The following is a 15984-nucleotide window of genomic DNA, read 5'->3' on the forward strand; positions in this document are numbered from 1 at the left end:
AGTGGTGCAAACGGCCTCGGCTGGCTCAAGGGCTGTGGAATCCGGGTGTCTGGGCAATCGGTGGTTGTGATGGAGAGCCAGGGATCCCCGGGCCTTCTGAATCCACTGTCATTCCTGAATGTTGCAGGGGCTGGGCCCGACGGGGAGCTACGGAAGGCAGGAGAAAGAGCAGGGACGATTTTCCTACCAGAAACACATGTGCAGTTATTCTAGAAGGAGAAATCCGAGAACAGTGGGATTTGGGGCAAGGACGACATCTTGGTTCTCACGTTTTTATATGATCGATTCACTTTGTTTCTTACAGCTGCCACCACCATTCTCTCACATGCTTTTTATCGCTATAATTCCGACTGGACTTCCTGATCCAAGATGTGCATCTTCCAGCAGGCCCACTGAGGTCCACAGTGATTGGTGCTAAATGGTCAGGACATTCCCCCTGCGTAAAACCTTTCTGTGATATCCCATCACCCTTCTGCGATTTCCCATTGCCCTCAGGATAAAGGCCTAACTAACGTTGGACATGGCTTTCAGGGCAGCAGAGGTTCTGGCCTCCTGCCCCAGCCCTGTCTCCAGACACTTTCCACCCCTTTCCTAGGTTAAGGGCTTGTGAAATTAGTAAAAAAATGAGTTATTTCTAGAATTATTCAGCAGTATTGTCAGAAGAGAAGTCCTCCATAATCTGAAAACTCATTGGGTTCAGTAACCACCTGAAATGGAGATATCAGCTCTGTCTGGAATCTAAGAAACCTCAAATCTAGTTCTTGCTCATTTTCTGATTTTACTGTGTAATCTGCCACATGTTTCTTTCACTCTGTGTTACTTTGCTTATAAAATAGGGAGAGTGAAATAATGTTTCCTATTCTTTTTTTTAGATTTTATTTATTTATTTATTTATTTATTTATTTATTTATTTATTGAGAGAGCACATGCGTGCAAAAGAGCAGGTGAAGGGCAGTGGGAGAGAGAGAATCTTAAGCAGTCTCTGTGCTCAGTGCGGAGCCCAATGCAGGGCTCGATCCCATGACCTTGGGATCATGACCTAAGCTGAAATCAAGAGTCCGCGGCTCAATTGACTGAGGCACTCAGGCACCTCGTGTTTCTTACTCTCTTATTTTTACTTTCTCAAGGTACTTCAAAGAGAAATCTAACAATACATGGAAAAGGGCTTTATAAATTCAAATTATTAATATATGTCCTTCATAGCGAGATATACAACATTAATTACCTTTAAGATATTTTTCTGGGTCATATAGAATCTGTATTTTATATACATTGTGTATGTAACCCTAAGGTTTATCTTTATATCAGGCATGAATTAAAGCACCCCACAGATACCATTTACTCTGGCTGGATCAGAGGCGCAGGCCTGACTTACAAGCCTTGTCCACTTATGCTCACTTGTTACTGTACTTAACGGAGGGACCTAGAGAAAAGGTAAGATAGAAGATGTCAACTAAAGAGTCCTGCCCGCATAAAATAAAGATAGCTCTGTCTTGGGGCGCCTGGGTGGCTCAGTCGGTTGAGCGTCCGACTTCACCTCAGGTCACGATCTCGTGGTTCGTGAGTTCGAGACCCGCGTTGGGCTCTGGGCTGATGGCTCAGAGCCTGGGGGCTGCTTCCGATTCTGTGTCTCCCTCTCTCTCTGCCCCTCCCCCGTTCATGCTCTGTCTCTCTCTGTTTCAAAAATAAATAAACATTAAAAAAAAAATTAAAAAAAAAAGATGGCTCTGTCTTAAGAAAACTTTGAAAATTAATTCTTTTTGTACAAGATGTAATGATTGCTTTCAGAGGAATTGGAATAGCATGTAAAATATTAGAATATGGGATTATGGACTGTTGTAGGTCCTTGCTCACTCTATGTTCTTAATCACCTCATTGTCTCTGCTTTTAGTGCTCTTTCCAAATCTGGGATTCATCTCTCCTTTTCTTCCCCTAGCCTCCTAACATATACTTTTCACTTAGCTAACTATCAGAAGGTATAATAGATAATGAATGAAGAAATGAAAGGGTGATGGATGGATGGAGGGAGGGATGGATGCCTGGATGGACACCAACGGACATGAAGCCGGTTGATCTGGGTTCTTATCTGGATCAACGCAATAACCTTTTGAAGTAGACCAGCAATTATTGGTCCTATTTTACAAACGAAGAAACTGAGGCTCAGAAAGTCAAGTGGCTTGGTGTGGAATACACACTGTTAAAAAGTGACAGAACTGACTTTAATTTTTACAACATCTTTCTTCTCACAACATCATCATTCTTGAAGGTAAGAAAGACTTAATTTCCACATTTTAGGCTGAGAACAGGCCTTCAAAAGAACACTTACATGCCTGTCTCCTTCACCACCTCCTCCTGTCCTAAGCAAGTGATTTCAGAAGCAAGCCAGTACTCACAGGCTAATTTTAAAGACAGGTCCGGAAAGTGACACCTGTTAGGAACATGGTAAAGAAGAACTAGACATAATGAGATTTCAGCCCATTTGGGCACAGACTTCTAATGGAAGATTCAGTACAGTTCTCTGCTTATGAAAGGAACCTGTTTCCATGGCAGAGGAGGAACTGAGGGAGGAAAGAGAGAAAAAAAAATGGTAAAAATGTATTTTCTCAAAATCATTTCTCCAGATACACTGAATAATTCAAAGGGCAAGGGCAGTTCAGTGACAAGGAGTGTGGCAGTAGGTGAGCTCTGAGACATAGAATAACTCTCAACATTTCATCCAAAGGACAAGATAAATGAGGAATTTGGACTTGGAAAGGTTTTATTGAGCTCATGAGCCTTCCCTATTTCACTTAGTGTGGCTCACATCTCTTTATTTAAAAAAAATTTTTTTTTCAACGTTTTTATTTATTTTTGGGACAGAGAGAGACAGAGCATGAATGGGGGAGGGGCAGAGAGAGAGGGAGACACAGAATCGGAAACAGGCTCCAGGCTCTGAGCCATCAGCCCAGAGCCCGACGCGGGGCTCGAACTCACGGACCGCGAGATCGTGACCTGGCTGAAGTCGGACGCTTAACCGACTGCGCCACCCAGGCGCCCCTCACATCTCTTCATTTAAACTCATTTAAACTAGACATCCTGGGTTTTAAACCCTGGCTCTGCTACTAAACTAGCTCTGTAATCATGGGCATGATTCTTAACCTTTCTGCCTATTTGCATCTGTAAAATGGGGTTAATAATAATTAACACCTCCCCTCTGGCATATTGTAAATGCTACTGTTACTAACATCATCACAGCTGCCTCTTGATCATTGAAGCAGGGCATTTACTTGAAGAGAGTCATTTGCAATTGCTTAAAAAAATGGAGGAGGGCCATCTGGGTGGCTTAGTCGGTTAAACGTCTGATTTTGGATTTTGGCTCAGGTCATGATCTCACAGTTGTGAGATTGAGGCTCTGCCACTCCACTGCTCGCGTGCTTGCACTTTCCCTTTCTCTCTCTCTCAAAATGAAAAAAATTTTAAAAATGGAGAAAACAGTAGTGAGATTACCTGGGGCACTTTGACATGTTCTGGCCTTCCTTTCCATCTCCTATCTCCAGCCTTCTGGAAATCCAGATTCTGTGGGTCTTGGGTAAAACTTAGGGATGCGCATTTTGAAGAAAAACATATCTAAAATGCTTTCTTTCATTTTGCCCCTCTACCTAACACCCCACTGGAACCCTACCTTAAGGGATTTCCCTGGAGGATGAAAGATATTTTTACTGCGTGAGGATTACCAGGGTTATATAAACATGGGCAGCGCATGTACATATTATTAAGTCTAGCTCCCTAGCTAGATTAAAACCAACCTAAGTTAGGATTCAGACTTCTTCTGCCTTATGATGAGCTGATGAGCCCGCCTCAAACTCACAAATGATATCGTCATGATGGTACTCTTTCTGGAGAAACCAAGTCCTGGTGATGTAAAGTTTGGTCATCTAGTATTATGTGCTTATGTGCATTAGGCTGCAACCAACTTTTTGTAACTTATTGATCTATATGGACCTCCTTCCAGGTTCATGTACATAGCTCTAACTTATTCTTTTTAATACCTGCATAATATTCCATAGTATATAATTTCCATGCTTTCTTCAGCCATTTCCTGTTGCAGGAAATGCAAATTGTCTGCTACCATATTTTAACCACCAAGTATTATGCTGTAATAAACACTCTTGTGTGTTACTTGGGCATTTTTTTCTTTCCTCTTAGAATAAAATCAGAAAAGGCCATGGTTGGATCACAAAGTATGTACATTGTTAACTTTTATTTTTTTATATTTTTTATTTTTTTCAACGTTTATTTATTTTTGGGACAGAGAGAGACAGAGCATGAACGGGGGAGGGGCAGAGAGAGAGGGAGACACAGAATCGGAAACAAGCTCCAGGCTCTGAGCCATCAGCCCAGAGCCTGACGCGGGGCTCGAACTCACGGACCGCGAGATCGTGACCTGGCCGAAGTCGGACACCCAACCGACTGCGCCACCCAGGCGCCCCCCCCATTGTTAACTTTTAGATGATATCTCCAAAAAGGTTGAAACACTGCCCTTCCCATGAGCTCCTCCTTAGAATATCATGTGTACTGTGGGAAGGGGCAGCCTGACCTGGGCTACTTTCAAGTGGATGCAGTTGTGAGTATAACAAGACTATGATTCATGGTTGCTAAGGTGTTTTGGATTTTACCGATTGGCTAAAACCTCATCAGATCACATACTGCCTTCCCTTTTCTGACCATAACTGAGTCTGTGGCATGGCTGAATTTACCCCCCAAAATGGCACAGCCACAAGTATCAACCTACCTTCCGTCCCTGTTCTTAGTTTTGTATGATACCTACTTGGGGGGGAGAGAGGGTGGGTGGAAGCAGGTACAAAAAAAAAAAAAAAAAAAAGCTCAGCGGCAGAGATGAAAGGAATTGTGCTCAACCCAGAGACCACAGGACGGAGGTCAGATGACGGGATAGAGTCAATTTCCTTATTTTCATGCTCTCTCTGCTCAGAAACATTTTCAGCTTAATAGCTGCTGACTTCTATAACACTCTCCTGTAATCTACTGCAAATCCAACGGACTCTGTGTTGTCACACTTCATCAGCTGTGTTATAATTCCCAATAACTGGCACACAATTGATGTGCTATCCCTGAAAAGCCGGCCCCCAGATAAATGGCTTCCGAGGGTATAATGATAAATCAGAGGCATTGTGAATGGATTCTGAAAGTATTCTAAGTCAGTACAAATCCTCCCTGGAATCCAATTTGGCTGGTTCATTACCAGTTCTATCTCTGGTATGCAAAAAGACGATAAACAATATTGTAAAGATGTAGATGAGATCGGCTTTTGTGACCTAATGTTTCTGTTGAAGAGAGAAGTACATGTTGTTAAAATGAGAAAAACGCACACAACCCACTGGCAACAGATTATTATAAGCTTCATTTTGAACAGGAATCATTTGTGATTTTATTACCTTGGAGACAAAGGCCTGGCTGCTTCTGCATTTTATAGTGGCTTAATTAACCTTTGCGCACAGAGATCTGGTACATCTACTCCACGAACTTAAAAGCTGCTTAAAAATACTGAGAGCCAGCGGCTATTTCTGATAGACTCAGACCGAGATTCTGGAGGAGTATGTAGTGGTCAAAGCAAAATTTTCCGGGACCAGCCTCCGGGGGATGAGTCCCAGCAAGTGACCTAACTTTCTGCGTCTCAGTTTCCTCCATTTGGAAAATGGGCTGATAGTAGTTTGGATCTCATTTCTTTGAAGTGGCACTAAGAAGAACGAATAAATAACCAAATGTGAGAGGGATATGGCCGAAGAAGGAAAGTTTAATTAGTAAATCTAGCCTCAGAGAAATCATTAAGGATTGTTGGAGTTTGTCTCTTCGGGTTAATAAATCTCTATGTAAGGTGTTGGAAGTGACCATATAGTGTCGTGTTTCTGTTCATGGCCTTTGGAGTTGGACAGACCTGGGTTTAAATTCTTGCTCTGTCACTTAGTAGTTGTGTGACCTCGGTTTCTTGCTTTATCTAGGGGGATTAACTGGAGGACCTAATACAAGGGTGTGAGGCATGGCCCTGTGGGACCAAGTAAAAGATTTTGTTTCTGTAGTACTGAGTTAACATTTCAAACGTAAATAACGATCCTATACAGGTGATATAGCTTAGAGGTGAGGACCCTGGATCCTGGACCTGATCGCCTGGTCAGATCCCAGTTGTACCCTGTACATTAGGTGTAACCTTGGGGAATTTGCTGACTTTCTTATGCCTCAGTTTCCTTATCTGTGAGTACAGTTAGGGTACCCACCTCAAGGGGTGCCCTTGAGGACTAAAAGGTGCCCAGCTTACTAACAAGGTAAGTGTTAGATGTTACCATGCACTTCTGTGCAGAGAGGTGGACAAATGACTGGGAACCAGGTAGAACACTTGCTACGTTTCTAAAGTTAGAAATCCCTACCATCTGCTTCTCCCTTCTAATTTCATTACTTGCCCCTAGGACAAGTTATGCAGAGAACATTCCAGTTAACTGAGAACCAGGGTTGTCAGGACACTTATAAATTGAGATTTTCTATTTAATAATGTGTACTGCGTTAGCAGGTGTATAAAAGGGCAAATCCGACTCTGTGGGGACTGAAACGCACCTAAGATGGAGGTCCTCTTGATGAAAAGGAGTGCAAATCACAAATACAAAAAGAGGCACAAGAGTGAATATCTACTTACAATGAGAAAAGAAAGCACAACAAAATTACTGGCTGGTCCTGCATGGGAGGCAAGGGAAATGCAGATTCCAGGAGCCAGCTTGTGCACATGGCGATGGTCTAGGTGGTAAGAACAGCAGCTGCAGAAGGGACAGAGTGAGCAACTGCATTGAGACCCCTCTCCTGGAACGGAAGCCAACAACATGAAATCCACTAGTCAATAAAGAAGATTTATTACATGTAAACTAAACACAACTTATTTTCCTTTTTTTAAGACCTCACAGATAAATTTATGTATGTCCGAACCAACGTTCCGATTTGGGATTGGAAAATACAGTCCTGTGTTTCCTTTTAAATTCTTAGCCTTCACCTAGAAAAAAGACTGTCCTTCAGATCTCATCTGGGTGGAGAGGGGAGCCTGGAAGTGTGTGTCTGGGGCGTGCTAACACTGCAGTGCCTTCTTTTCTTTCATTTCTCTTCTGTGCTTGAGTTTTCAAGTGCTCTGAGGCTGAGAGACAAAGCATGTGTTTAAGAATTTGTGTGGTGAGTCCTGACCTTCCTCCCACCCCCGGCCCGCCCCCCCCTCCCCCCACTGCTTCTCAATATTGTCTGAACAATTTTGGAAGGGCTGACGGTGTTCTAGAAAGTGTTATCCTATGCACACGACTACTGGAAGGGAGACAAAATCTGTCTCTCTCTCTCTCTCATTTCTTTTTTTTCTTTGTCCTCCTCACCTCTCCCCATGTCCCTCAGCATTCCAAAATCCTACACAGATACCAAGTTAAGAAATCACTTGCTAATTAGAAGCTCCGAAATACCCCAAAGCCTGAATAACTAATGATGATGGAATTTTGGATACAGTGTCAGGAAAGAGGAAGCTCCATATGGGGGGAGGGGGTGCTGCAGGAAGGATAAGCTTCCAGGCATTCACCAAATGACTCAAAAGCCATGCCTGCCCACTTCTTTTACTCACCAGGTCATTGCTGTTCTTGGAAATCAGCTGATCCCTGTATTGGGCAGTGCACCCGGGCCAGCTCTGCCAGGCCCAGTGAGCGTGACATACCCACACCAGCCTGTCCACGCCTCTTCCTCTGCCAGAAACTAAAACACATGGAGGAATGTGTGGCTCATCACAGAAGTAATGCTTTCTGAAGTCCTGGGTTCATCTAAATGGTTCAGGGACAAGCAGAGAGGTAAGAACACACCTGTCATCAGGTCCTTCGTGAAAAATAAGACTTGACTCCGACGGGTGAGTTGGATTTCCATCTTGTTAAAAACATGTATAGTAGCCACTTACTCAAATATTCATTCAACACACAATTCTTAACACATGCCCATATTTTATAGGTGAAAGATACAAAGAAAACATTCACAAGTTTCATGATAAAAACATACAAGTATGCCAGAAATAATATAGTATAATGTGATCATTGCTGTAACGGTAGGTAAATAGAACTTTAGGGAAGCCAAGAAATAGGAATGATTGTATTTTATGTGTGTGCACATGTGTATAGGGGGTTCTCAACCAAAGCAGGGAAATGTGATTTGTTTCATATGTAACCCAAGGATCCATGTGTCTCCTGATAGTATAGCCCCTTTCCCAGTAAGAACTAGTTTCCCTCTCCCATCTTGCCATCAGGGTCACCTTCTAGGACACTTTCAAAAATCAAGGTGACCCTGATGACTTTTCCTTTGAGGAGCTTCTCCCCTAGACACAGAACAGCAGCGGTCATTTTGTTGTTGTTGTTAAGACGATGTGAGTTTTGCCCCCTTAAAGGTGAGAGATGGAATAAAATGAAGGCATACAGATCTGAGTCTCTTATGTAGCCCCCTTACCCAAGAAGGTGTGGGGAGCAATGTGGAGACAAGGAAGACAGGTCCCAGAGAGTGGTGGCCTCGCTGGGTGCCCCGATAGGTGGAAGTTTTGCATATCTGTCAGTCAGGGCGTGTGTCCTGGGCAGATTCCTTGAATCCTACCTCTCTTAAGTACCATGGATTTCATGTTTTCTCTTGTACTTCAAGGTTGTCATTCTAAGCCAAGGAAGAAGTCCTGAAAGGATCAAAAGGCTATTTCAACCAAGGCAGTCTCCAGCTTTTGTGTGGATGGCAGCACAGTTATATGGACATACCCCTTCTCTCCTTGCTAGCTCAGCCTGGCCAAGTAACCTGGCCACGATGCCTCAGATAATTCAGAATGAGAATTAAACAAAGATTAAAAAAAGAATAAAGAAAGAAAAAGAAAAAGTTACTTTGGCTTAAATGATCTAAGCAATGTGAAAAAACAACTTTTAAATTTATTTACTTATTGATTTTTTAATTTAGATCATCTAGGACTTAGGCCTTCTTGAATGCCTTCTAGTAATTTCTTTTCTTTTCTTTTTTTTTTTTTCTCCTGCTCTGAGAGATCATTTCTAGCCCATCCTGAGGGCTGTGGTTGTGGTCCCAGTGGCTCTGCCATTGGTCTCCACCATCGTGCTGAGGCATCCACACCTTTGCTTTCATTGTCCCCTCATGGCAGATCTGTGTGAAGCTTTCTTGCTGGTCAGAGTCCCCTTCGCCAGCACTTGGCAAGAAGGGGGCTGTCCTCTGAGGCAATGTTTGGGTTCAGGCACAGTAGTCCCCTGGCTTCCTGCCACCACCACACAAGGCCAGGGACCACTCTGGGTTGAGTGGGTAAGAATGTTCACGGTAGTACTTAGCATCTGAGTTGTAGTTCGCCATCTGGGACAGAAAGGTGAAGCAGAGCAGTCCTGAACAGGAGGGCACACGTATGTGGAGACTCAGAATGTGTTAAACACAGCTTCTGAGGGAAGGGGACAGGGAGATATGGGGAGCAAGAATGTTGTTGCTTCTGAGCTTTAGGAAGTCACCAACAATTCCACTGTTGGAGAAATGAGTGCACATAAAGAAGCCTAAACCAGCAAGAGGCAATGAATGCAAATTTCTGAGACTGATAGACAGCTACTGCTGACCTGAAGTCACCAGCCCGGCCCCCAGTCCTCACAGACTTCGCCTTTCCTGAACTCCTATCACACTTCCCATCTTTATTACATGTTTTGGCATTTATACCGTACTCTGTCTTATGTTGCTTCCCAACTATGGTTTCATGTATATACATGATCTCTTCCCAACTTGAATATAAACTCTTAGAGAGCAAGGCCATGCCCAACAACTGGCAAAGGGTATGAGTGAAACCAATTTTTAAAACTTGTATATAGAAGTGGGGTGCCTGGGTGGCTCACTCGGTTGAGTGTCTGACTCTTGATTTCTGCTCAGGTCATGATCCTAGGGTCGTGGGATGGATCGAGCCCTGTGTCGGTTTCTCTCTCTCTCTCTCTGCCCCTCTCCCCTCCTCTCTCTCTCTAAAGTAAAAATAAATCGGGGCGCCTGGGTGGCTCATTTGGTTAAGCGTCTGACTCAGGTCATGATCTCGTGGTTGGTGAGTTCAAACCCACGCCGGGCTCTGTGCTGACAGCTCAGAGCCTAGAACCTGCTTCAGATTCTGTGTCTCCCTCTCTCTCTGCCCCTCCCCTGCTCATGCTCTGTCTCTGTCTCTCAATAATAAACAAACATTAAAAAAATGAAAAATGAATAAAATAAAATAAAAATAAAATGTGCATATATGAGACACAATACAATCAACTTGTATTGTGCATGGAAAGAAATTAAATAATAAGTATTGTAAAGAAGCAAACTAGCACTATAAAAAAAAGCATTCTTTACCTAATTTCCTGGTCCAGAAACTATTTTTAAAGGATTTTAATAATAACATCTTAAACATACACGCAAGTAGAGAAAATAGTTTAACTCCCATACAGCCATCACCCAGAGTCCAGAATTTTCAAATTTTCACCAGTCTCATTTCATTCAGTCTCCTTTCTACTGAGAGTAATTTAAAATTTTTAATCACAAATCCCAGTTATATTACTTATCCTTATGTACTTCAGTAAGCATCTCTAAAAAATATGGACATTTTCTTATATACATAACCACAATGTTTTCATCAACCTGATTAGCATCAACTTAAAATTAACAACAATTTCTGGATATTCTCTCAACTTCCTTGCTAGTTACCAAAGAGCAAGAACATCATTTAAAAGAAGGCCTGTTTCTCAGCCCATCACAGAAAGTCATGCTGGGAACTGACAAGAGAAGGCAGCAATTAAAGTCAAGGTCAACTTTTGTTTGGCCATACTAGCCAAGTCTGACAATCATAGTCACAGGCTCAAGTAGGACTGGCTCAGAGTCCAACTTTCTGGAAAAGTGTTGGTGGGCCCCAGACAGCTAATGCTGTGTAGAAATGTGTATATGTGTGTCTAGCACAGGGACCATCTCTGGGGCACGGAGGTGGGAATAGATTTCAAGAGGGGTGTGATGGCATTTAGGAGGGCTATGAATTTAGATGGGAACCTTTAATGGAAATTCAAAATTTCTTTCAACTGTAAATATGGACAACAAACCACAGAAGTATTAGTATCTATGACTTTGTCACCAATAGAAATGAAAATATTTAAAAAATATATTTTAATATTACAATTGTTGTAGATGTCATCAAATTTTGTAAATGCCTATTATTACTTTGAAATGATGTTAATCATTTTCCCAGCCCTAAATCTTGTTATATTCAATAAGAAAGCACACATATTACTATATCACAAATTTGTTTTGTTTTACTTTTTTATTAGACAACTGCATTTTGATACACTTGATTTCCTTTGTAGTCCAGTGCATTTTATTTAAAAAAAATTGTTTAATGTTTATTTTATCCTTGAGGGAGAGAGACAGAGTGCAAGTGGGGAAGGGGCAAAGAGAGAGGGAGAGAATCGAAGCAGGCTCCAGGCTCGGGGCTATCAGCATAGAGCCCAATTCGGGGCTTGAATTCAGGAATTGCAAGATCAAGACCTGAACTGAAGTCCGATGCTTCCCTGACTAAGCCACCCAGGCGCCCCTCGTGCATTTTATTTTATACATTTTAAGACAGTTTTCTGGGAAAGAGTCTGCAGGCTTCGCCAGACAGCCAAAGGAATGCATGGCCCAAAGAGAAAGATGAGGACTCCAGAAAGCCTAAGAGCTGGGATGCTGTGAGTGACGTTTAGGGGAGAAAAGGGAATTACCCCTTGCCTAGGTCATCAGTTTTTTGACTCTGAACATAATAACCAAGGATGAGATATCAGCTCCTATAAGGAGCCCGGAAGTCCCTGCAAGAGCCACATGAAAGCCTGTCTCCAAAACGACATTTCTTCAGTGCTGGCATATGAGTCACAAATTTTGGCCAGCAATTGTGAAAGGATGCTCTAAGTCCTCCAGAGGCAGAGTACTATAAAAGTCTAAAGTATTAATAGAATTCCTCCCACCTCAAGGCTGTGGCTCCGCCCACGGCCTTGCAGGCAACATGAGGGGCATCCTGCCAGGCTGACTTCATGGAGGACCGATGGGGACAGCTTGCAGCTTACAATGCGATGCCAATACTGACTGTCGTGAATGGTGCGAGAAGGAGAGAAAGTGATTTGCCTAAACTCCCTTTTCTGGAAAATGGGAACAATGCCCATTGCCACCTACCTCGCAGAGTTTTAAGTCAATCATTGTGGTGTTATGTTAAATCCTAGGAGTGTCACATTATCATAACATGAAAAACTTACCAAGCTTTGCTAAAGGCAGAGGGTTTTTAAAAATAGCCAGCTATTCCTGGGACCACATAGATCCATATTCTTTATCTGCAAATTCACCAACCTTATTTGCTTCTCACTGGCTTATGACTATTAGCATTATGCAGTGAATTGCATATAACTGCCTTATACAGTAACCATATCTTGAAATTTCCCAGGCAAGGGAAAAGCTCTTTGGCAGTTGTGTTTGCTTCCTATAGCCATAGGAATTTATCAGCCCTGGAATTTCACATCCACGTGTGGTGTGACTTTTGGCAGGAGTATGTTAACAACCATCAAATGGTAAAAAACGGCTGGCAACCATTCACATTAGCTCCAAACTGGAAATGACCCAAATGTCCACCCATATTGAGTGAATTAAATAATTTTTGGTAGTTGCCTACAAGGGCATACTACACAGCAGAGAGAACGAATCAACTATTGCTAATTGGCAGTGACATCTATCAATCTCACCAATATAAGGTTGAGGGAAAGATGCCAGACAGGGAAGAATACACACTGAATGGTTTCATTTACAGAGTTTATAAATGTGGGTTTATGACAAAGTGAGCCTGGGGCATTCAAAGTCAGAGCACTGGTTGTCTACGATGGCAAGTTGTGACTTGAAACGTGAAGCAATTTCTGGGGAGTTAGCACTAACTCTGTTTCTTGACATGAGTGCTGGCTACTGGGATGTACTCATTTTGTGAAAATTTACTGAGCTGTACGCTTATAATTTGTGCATGTTTCTGTGTGTATGTTTTATACTTCAACAAAATTTCAGGCTTACATAAAGACATGAGCAGGGCCCCCCATTTTTTTCCAATGCAGATATGTATTGTGTTCTTCCAGAGCACATACCTTTTTTACAGAGTTGGTGATATTTTAAAATAATGTTAAGAGGGGCGCTTGGGGTGGTGGCCCTGTCGATTAAGCAGCCGACTTTCGGCTCAGGTCATGATCACACGGTTCATGAATTCAAGCCTCGCGGGCTCTGCGCTGACAGCTCAGAGCCTAGAGCCTGCTTCCGATTCTGTGTCTCCCTCACTCTCTGCTCCCCCTCTCAAAAATAAATAAACGTTAAAAAATTAAAAAAAAAATAATGTTGAGAAATCTGCAATTTTCAATTGGGGCTTTTGATAATATGCAAATCACCAAAAATAATTGCCCATCCACCCCTGAATTGGGTTATCATTCTTTTTATTGACGTATCTGTTCATCTTAAATAATAGATATCATAAAGCCAACTGTGTGTTCTAATGACTTGTTAAAGTGGCCGGATACAAAGTGAGCCATGATGGGGACGGCCTTATCGGAAGCTTCTCTGCAGGAGGCAGGACGGTGGTGTAATTTTGCCCTGGTAAGGCCACCCGGTCAGGTTGATACACTGCATCCAGTGTAGCGCATGCAGCAGGAAGAAGGAGGAACTTCTATGTGGTCAACGCAGAGAGGGCCTTTTTCCTAACTGGTGGACCTAAATGGGTACTATTTCAGAAAGAGGATGTGACAGGGATACAGCTTGCTTCTGTCCCCCACAGGGCCCTTTTCTCTGCTCATCAATGTTGATGTCGGGCACTGTCCCTCCCTCCTCCAGTTACCTACCTTTTTTTTCCCCCTGTTTTTACACAGGAAGCCTTTGGGAACCATCTCTTTTCTTTTACATCTCCCTTTTGTTCCGCCCCACGCTCCAGAGCAGAGCTAAGGGTTACACTGTTCACTTTGTAGAGATAAAAGGTGGGAGTCCTGTTTAGGAGCCACTGAAAGCCGGTCCCTAGGGTTGATGTCTAGGAGGAATTTCATAAATCCTTGTTCAAAAAAGGAACTACAGATTCCTGGTATTTCTTTTGGCCCCTCTGCATTTTTGTCTTTCCCTTATTCTGGGCTATTCTGATTATCAGTGAGGTACAGTGGAAAGCGAGCGGGTATCAGAGTTGGACAGACCTGATGCCGGAATCCTGCCCTTTTCTCGTCACTTTTTTAACCCTGGGCAAGTTGTTTATCTTCAGTTTCATTTTCCTTAACTGTAAAATTGGGATGATACTATCTTCTTGCAAGGGTCTGGGGAAGATTATATAAATAAAAGGTATGTGGTTCCTAACAGTGTTTGCACACAGCATTGCACATTTATTCATTTTTTCATTCATGCGTTTGATAAACAGAACCATGGGGAGGGATGCATTTGTAATCAACAAATGTAAAAATGCCTTTTTCGTTATGGGTTTATAATACAAATATATGATCAGTTATCTATCTATCTATCTATCTATCTATTCATCATCTTTTAGCTGTCCAGGCATCCATTCTTTTATCTTTACATGTATGTGATTGTTCTATCTGTATCTGTTGTGATAATATCAAGTACTATACGTGTTTGCTAATATTATTAATGATAATATTATAACTCTGTACATACAGAAAAATGTCTGTATAACTATATACACTGAGATGTTTACATTACAATTATTTCAGGGGCATAAGATATGAAGTGGGTTTTTCAGTTTCTTCTTTCAACATTTCTATGTTGTTTGAAATCTTTAGCAGCAGCTAACATTTTCAAAAAAAATTAAAATACTAGAAATGTTATGAACTAAAAAATTTGAAAATTTAGAGAAAATGGAAAACATATTACATGTCAAAACTGAAATAAGAAATAGGGAACTTGAATAGACTAATAAGTTTTAAAGAAATTAAGTGACAATTGATAACTTCTCCCTCTCCCATCCAAGTACTAACCAGGCCCGACCCTGCTTAAACTTCTCCCTCTCAAAACACTATAGACCCAAATGGTTTTTCAGGTGAGTTCTATCAAAGTCTTGAAGAACAATACATTTTTATCTGCATTGTAAGTTATTCCAGAAGAGACAAAACCAAATGCTGCAAGCTCATTTCATAAACTTGGTATAAATGAGATGAACACAGTATAAACAAAGAAAGAAAACTATATACCTTTTTCTCTTATGCAACTAGATGAAAAATCTTCTGAAATATCAGCTATTTGATTCCAACAGTATGTTTTAAAATAATACAGCTTGATTAATTAATGGTTAGTCATTAGGGATTCTGCCAACATAATTCAGAACATTAATAGATTAAAATTTTTAAAACTCATGATAGTTTCATTTGATGCAGAAAAAGCATTCAACAAATTCTTTACTTATTTATGATTAAAAACTCTTAGCAAACTAAGAGTAGAAAAGGATTTCTTTAATTCCCTTAAATGGATGATGGTTATATTCCAAAACCATTTTTACTTAATGGAAAAAATTTAAGTCCATTCCTGCTAAGACTGGAACAAGAGAAATATTGTCAAAAACCACTATATATTACAACTAACACTATAATGTTGGAAATCCTGGCCAGCCCTGAATAAAAGAAAGAAATAAAGGAATTGGAAAGAAAGAAAATTATCAGTTTTTTCAGGTGCTATACTTACCTACTGAAAAGAACCAGTAGAATCAACAGGTAAATTATAAGAACTTGATGGGTATGTGATGAAATTATGAGAGCATTTCCAACAGCAAACAGCTTTAAAATGTTATTTTAAAAAGGCAAGATACCGTTCACATATCAACAACTGAAAAATGTTGGGTAATTAACGTAACCAAGATTATATAAGTCCTCTTTGAGAAAACGTAAGAGTTCTAATAAAGGACATAGAAAACAAAAACAAAAACAAAAA

Source organism: Felis catus, chromosome A1 (genome assembly GCF_018350175.1).
Source record: "Felis catus isolate Fca126 chromosome A1, F.catus_Fca126_mat1.0, whole genome shotgun sequence".
NCBI lineage: Eukaryota > Metazoa > Chordata > Mammalia > Carnivora > Felidae > Felis > Felis catus.